This window comes from Somniosus microcephalus, chromosome 12, assembly GCF_052327205.1.
Source record: "Somniosus microcephalus isolate GS21.2 chromosome 12, FLI_Smic_1.0, whole genome shotgun sequence".
Classification (NCBI taxonomy): Eukaryota; Metazoa; Chordata; class Chondrichthyes; order Squaliformes; family Somniosidae; genus Somniosus; species Somniosus microcephalus.
The window spans coordinates 218,883,823-218,890,264 of NC_140998.1; the positions used below are offsets into that span (position 1 = coordinate 218,883,823).

At 50.6% G+C, this 6,442-nt stretch overlaps 1 protein-coding gene across 2 annotated transcripts in view; it reads right to left on the reverse strand.

Annotated features, from left to right (window-relative positions):
• Positions 1 to 3,303, reverse strand: part of LOC147110133 (Schwann cell myelin protein-like) — a 129,064-nt gene extending 125,761 nt beyond the window's left edge. For both annotated transcript variants that reach the window (XM_086004066.1, XM_086004065.1), the window contains exon 1: positions 2,977 to 3,303. The gene's annotated coding sequence lies outside the window, so the exon portion shown is untranslated. The remainder of the gene's footprint in view (positions 1 to 2,976) is intronic.
• Between the last annotated feature and the right edge of the window lie 3,139 nt (positions 3,304 to 6,442).

Here is a 6,442-nt window from a genome sequence, read left to right on the forward strand (position 1 = left end):
TGCGGCTCTCCCTCAGCACCCACCCCTGGGAGAGATGGCCTTGATTATGAGGCCCAGCATGGAGATGACTGAGACAGAGAGTGTAAGGATGAAACGGAAGTGAGATGAGAAGTGAGAAGGTGAAGTGGAAGATGCTGAATTTCTCGATATAACAAAGCACAGCTCATGACAGCCCCTTTTGACCACATTAGGCAACATATTGCACTGATGGTCAGAATTTCACAATCGTTCTCCCAGTCATTCTGATACCAGCCCAGCCTGCACGCTTCAGTGAAAGCTTTTATGGGAAAATTCTGGTTTCCCTTGTTTAATTTCAACATTATGGGTTAGAGAGCAGGAGAGGAGGAAGAGAGAAAGAAGCAGAGAGTCTCCCAACTCTCCAGCGCCTTTCCCCACCTCAGGACGTCCCAAAGCACTTCACAGCAAATGAAGTAATTTTTTAAAATGTGGTCACTGTTGTAATGTGGGAAATGCGGCAGACAATTAGCGCAGAGCAAGCTCCCACAAACAGCAATGTGAGAATGACCCAGATCATCTGTTTTATTGATGTTGGTTGAGGGATAAATATTGGCCCCAGGACACCGGGGAGAACTCCCCCCCGCTCTTCTTCCAATAGTGGCCGTGGGATCTTTTACATCCACCTGAGAGGGCAGAAGGGGCCTCGGTTTAACGTCTCATCCAAAATAGGGCACCTCCGACAGTGCGGCGCTCCCTCAGTACTGCGCCTCCGACAGTGCAGCGCTCCCTCAGTACTGCGCCTCCGACAGTGCGGCGCTCCCTCAGTACTGCCCCTCCGACAGTGCGGCGCTCCCTTAGTACTGCCCCTCCGACAGTGCAGCGCTCCCTCAGTACTGCGCCTCCGACAGGGCGGCGCTCCCTCAGTACTGACCCTCCGACAGTGCGGCGCTCCCTTAGTACTGACCCTCCGACAGTGCGGCGCTCCCTCAGTACTGCCCCTTCGACAGTGCGGCTCTCCCTCAGTACTGCCCCTTCGACAGCGCGGCACTCCCTTAGTCCTGCCCCTCCGACACTGCGGCGCTCCCTCAGTACTGCCCCTCCGACAGTGCGGCTCTCCCTCAGTACTGCCCCTTCGACAGTGCGGCACTCCCTTAGTCCTGCCCCTCCAACAGTGCGGCGCTCCTTCAATACCGCCGCTCCGACAGTGCGGGGCTCCCTCAGTACTGCCCCTCCGACAGTGCAGCACTCCCTCAGTACTGTCCCTCCGACAGTGCTGCGCTCCCTCAGTACTGCCCCTCCGACAGTGCGGCGCTCCCTCAGTACTGCCCCTCCGACAGTGCGGCGCTCCCTCAGTACTGCCCCTCCGACAGTGCGGCGCTCCCTCAGTACTGCACTGGGAGTGTCAGCCTAGTTTTATGCTCGAGGCTGTGGAGTGGGGACTCAAACCCACGACATTCTGACCCAGGGGTGAGCCTGCTACCCACTGAGCCTTGGCAGACACTTAAGAGAGAGGGGACTAGAATGGGAGAGGGGAAAGAGAGAGGGAGAGGGTGAAGAGAGAGGGAGTGAACGGGAGAGGGGAAGATGGGGCAGGAGATAATAGGAGAGAGGGTGGAGAGAGAAAGGGTAGAGAATATTTATACCGCGCCTTTAACGTAGTAAAACATCGCAAGGTGCTTCACAGGAGCGTAAATCAGACAAAATTTGACATCGAGCCTCATGAGGAGATATTAGGGCAGGCAACCAAAAGCTTGGTCAAAGAGGTCGGTTTTAAGGAGCAAGAGGCCAGAATTGGAGGAGCGCAGAAATCAGGGAGGGTTGGAGGGGCTGGAGGAGGTTACAGAGATAGGGAGGGGTGTAGGGGCTGGAGGAGGTTACAGAGATAGGGAGGGTTGTAGGGGCTGGAGGAGGTTACTGAGATAGGGAGGGGTGTAGGGGCTGGAGGAGGTTACAGAGATAGGGAGGGTTGTAGGGGCTGGAGGAGGTTACAGAGATAGGGAGGGTTGTAGAGGGCTGGAGGAGGTTACAGAGATAGGGAGGGTTGTTGGGGCTGGAGGAGGTTACAGAGATAGGGAGGGTAGCAGGGGGCTGGAGGAGGTTACAGAGATAGGGAGGGTTGTAGAGGCTGGAGGATTTTACAGAGATAGGGAGGGTTGTAGGGACTGGAGGAGGTTACAGAGATAGGGAGGGTTGTCGGGGCTGGAGGAGGTTACAGAGATAGGGAGGGTTGTAGGGGCTGGAGGAGGTTACAGAGATTGGGAGGGTTGTAGGGGCTGGAGGAGGTTACAGAGATAGGGAGGGTTGTTGGGGCTGGAGGAGGTTACAGAGATAGGGAGGGTTGTAGGGGCTGGAGGAGGTTACAGAGATTGGGAGGGTTGTAGGGGCTGGAGGAGGTTACAGAGATAGGGAGGGTTGTAGGGGCTGGAGGAGGTTACAGAGATAGGGAGGGTTGTAGGGACTGGAGGAGGTTACAGAGATAGGGAGGGTTGTAGGGGCTGGAGGAGGTTACAGAGATAGGGAGTGTTGTAGGGGCTGGAGGAGGTTACAGAGATAGGGAGGGTTGTAGGGGGCTGGAGGAGGTTACAGAGATAGGGAGGGTTGTTGGGTCTGGAGGAGGTTACAGAGATAGGGAGGGTTGTAGGGGCTGGAAGAGGTTAAAGAGATAGGGAGGATTGTAGGGGCTGGTGGAGGTTACAGAGATAGGGAGGGTTGTAGGGGCTGGAGGAGGTTACAGAGATAGGGGGGGTTGTAGGGGCTGGAAGAGGTTAAAGAGATAGGGAGGATTGTAGGGGGCTGGAGGAGGTTACAGAGATAGGGAGGGTTGAGGAGGAGGGATTTGAAGAGGAGGATGAGAATTTTAAAATCGAGGCGTTGCTGGACTGGGAGCCAATGTCGGTCAGCGAGCACAGGGGGTGATGGGTGAACGGGACTGGCAGTGAATTAGGACACGGGGACAGCATGGTTCTGGATCAGCTCAAGGGTGGGAGATTCCGACAACAGGTAATCTTCATTACTCACGTGTCCTTAGAAGGTTGTGGAGTCCATGACGGCAGAGCTCATCGTACTGAATCCCACAGTCACTCTGGAGATCGAGGCGGTTATTGGGTCACAGGAGGGACGGCGAGGAGCCTGTGGAAGATCGTGGCGCTCTCCGATGCATCACAGAGTCCAAGAGAGAGGGCGAGCGGCTGAGGGACACTGGGAAAAGGGACCATTCCGTGAGACACAATGAGATCTGTCCCGGCTCGCCCTGCTGCGGGAGTCTTCAAACACCGAAGTTCCTGTCACGATCCGACACTCGACAGTTCAGCACACGGCGAAGGACCTTCGCCACTGCCTACTGAAGTTTCCTGTCGCAGTGGGTAAACTACAGGATCAGGAAATCAGCACTTCCTCCGAGGTTCCTGGTTCTATTGCAGGCTCTGTGACTGTAAGGCGATGAAGTCATGTTCTTCGCTTCCAAAGGCGATTGTTCAATTGTCTCCTCGTTAACGCCCGCACCCCACCAACTCACCATCCCGAGAGACTGTAGAACTGGGGCAGAGAGAGACCGAGAGAGAGAGGCAGAGAGAGAGACAGAGCGAGTGAGAGAGAGAGAGAGAGAGTGAGAGAGACAAAGAGAGAGACAGACAGAGAGAGAGACAGAGAGAGAGTGGGAGAGAGCGAGGGAGAGAGCGAGGGAGAGAGAGAGAGGCAGAGAGAGAGACAGAGAGAGAGAGACAGAGAGAGAGAGAGAGTGAGAGAGACAGAGAGAGAGAGACAGAGAGAGAGAGACAGAGAGAGAGACAGAGAGAGAAACAGAGAGAGAAACAGAGATAGAGACAGAGAGAGAGACAGAGAGCGAGACAGAGAGCGAGGCAGAGAGAGAGACAGAGAGAGAGAGAGAGTGAGAGAGACAGAGAGAGAGAGACAGAGAGAGAGAGACAGAGAGAGAGACAGAGAGAGAAACAGAGATAGAGACAGAGAGAGAGACAGAGAGCGAGACAGAGAGCGAGACAGAGAGCGAGAGACAGAGAGACAGACAGACAGGGAGAGAGACAGAGAGAAACAGAGAGAGAGACAGAGAGAGAGACAGAGAGCGAGACAGAGAGAGAGAGAGAGAGAGACAGACAGACAGAGAGAGACAGACAGAGATTGACAGAGAGAGAGAGACAGAGACAGAGAGAGAGACCAAGAGAGAGAGACAGAGACAGACAGACAGAGAGACAGAGAGAGAGAGAGAGAGAGAGACAGGTAGAGACAGACAGAGAGAGAGAGTCAGAGAGACAGACAAAGTAGGCAGACAGACAGACAGAGAGACTGAGAGTCAGAGAGACAGAGAGATACAGAGAGAGCGAGAGATACAGAGAGACAGGGAGCGAGAGACACAGAGAGAAACAGAGACACAATAGAAGCCCTACATGCAGAATTTTGCCGAAGCATTCTTCGCACCCAAAGGAAAACACCAACAAATGCGTGCAGAGCCGAACTAGGCAGATACCCACTGATAATAAACATCCAAAAACGAGCACTAAACTTCCTAAATCACCTCAAATCTAGCTCCCCAGACACCCTTCATTTTAAAGCCTTCTAGACCCAAGAGCTAAACCCAGAAAAGAGTCCCCTGAGTCAGCTGCTACTGAAACTAAGTACTCCTACTCAGCCGGACCCTGACCAGTCCCAGACCAACACTGCCGTCCAAACACCAATCCGAGTGAACCAAATCATTAAACAATGCAAAGAAACCTACCTGGAACATTGGAACAAAATAACCAAAAGCCAAAGCAGATTAGAATGTTACCGGGCCCTAAAAAAAGAGAATATAAACTGGCAGACTATCTCTCGACCATCAGAGACACAAAACAGAGACAGACCCTCACCAGGTACAGACTAAGCGACCACCAACTGGCAATTGAAAAAGGAAGATACAAGAAATCCTGGCAGCCTAGAGAGAATAGAATTTGTGATCAGTGTCTGGCCGGCGAGGTTGAGACAGAGATGCATTTCCTCCTAAAATGCGAAAAATTCAACACAACAAGAAACGTATTATTTGACAAGCTCAGCCAAACAACCCCAGATTTCAAAGATTTGGATGACCTGTCAAAATTAAGATTAGTCCTGGGAGAAGGAGACAGACCATACCTTGGTGCCAAATATGTAACAACATGTCACAACCTGAGGACTGTTTAAAATTAATACTGAATGTACCCAACGATGTTCAACGACTGTTTAAATTAATATTGTTTAAACTAATATTGTACGTACCCAACGAAGGTCAAAATTGTTTGACACCTACAGAATGTTGGAAAACTGTACTGTTTGTTATGTAAGCTTTGGCAATATGGTTCTCTGTAAACTTTCATGCCAATAAAGCATTTGAATTGAATTGAAAATTGACAAAGAGAAGGAGACAGACAGACAGACAGAGATGGAGAGTGACAGAGGGAGAGAGAAAGATAGAGAGAAGGAGACAGACAGACAGACAAATACAGAGAGACAGAGACAGAGAGAGAGAGACAACGTGAGAGATACAGAGAGAGAGACAGAGAGAGCATTACCAATCCAAGATGGCGACATCTGGAGAACACATTTTGAAAACCTCTACAAAGACATCCCAAAAAACAAAACAAACCCAAGTCAACATCAGGTCACAGAAAAACTCCACACATTAGAAGCAACAATTAAAGACAACCAAAACCCTCTAGACTCCCCAATCACATGGAAAGAACTGGCCACAAAAACAAAATCTCTCCACCTAAAGAAAGCCTGTGGCCCAGACAACATCAAAAATGAAATGCTAAAGTTCAGCAATATGGAGATGCAGGGTGCGATACTCAAACTATTCAACATCATATTACGCTCAGGCTGTTTTCCCGATATCTGGTGCCAAGGACTAATCTCCCCCATATATAAAAGTGGAAACAAATCAGACCCAAATAACTACCGCGGCATCTGTGTCAACAGTTGTCTAGGGAAGTTATTCTGCAGTATTCTAAATAGTAGATTACTTGATTTTCTTAACAAACATAATATCCTCAGAAAAAACCAAATAGGCTTTCTTCCAAAACACCGCACCGCCGACCATAACTATACCCTTCACACCCTCATTGAAAAACATAAACACCAAACAAAAAATGGGAAAATATTCGCCTGTTTCATCAACTTCAAGAAAGCCTTTGACTCTATATGGCACGAAGGGCTCTATTATAAACTTCTTCAGTGTGGAATAGGGGGCAAAGTCTATGACCTTATTAAATCAATGTATCTGAAAAACAAATGCGGGGTCAAAATTGGAGACAAACGCACCGATTTCTTCACCCAGAGAAGAGGCGTCCGGCAGGGCTGCAATTTGAGCCCGACCCTGTTCAACATATACATAAATGAATTAGCAGACATGCTGGAGCAAAGCGAGTCACCAGGTCTCCGTCTCCTGGATGGAGAAGTGAAGTCCCTGTTCTATGCGGACGACCTGGTTCTGCTGTCTCCCACACAACAGGGATTACAG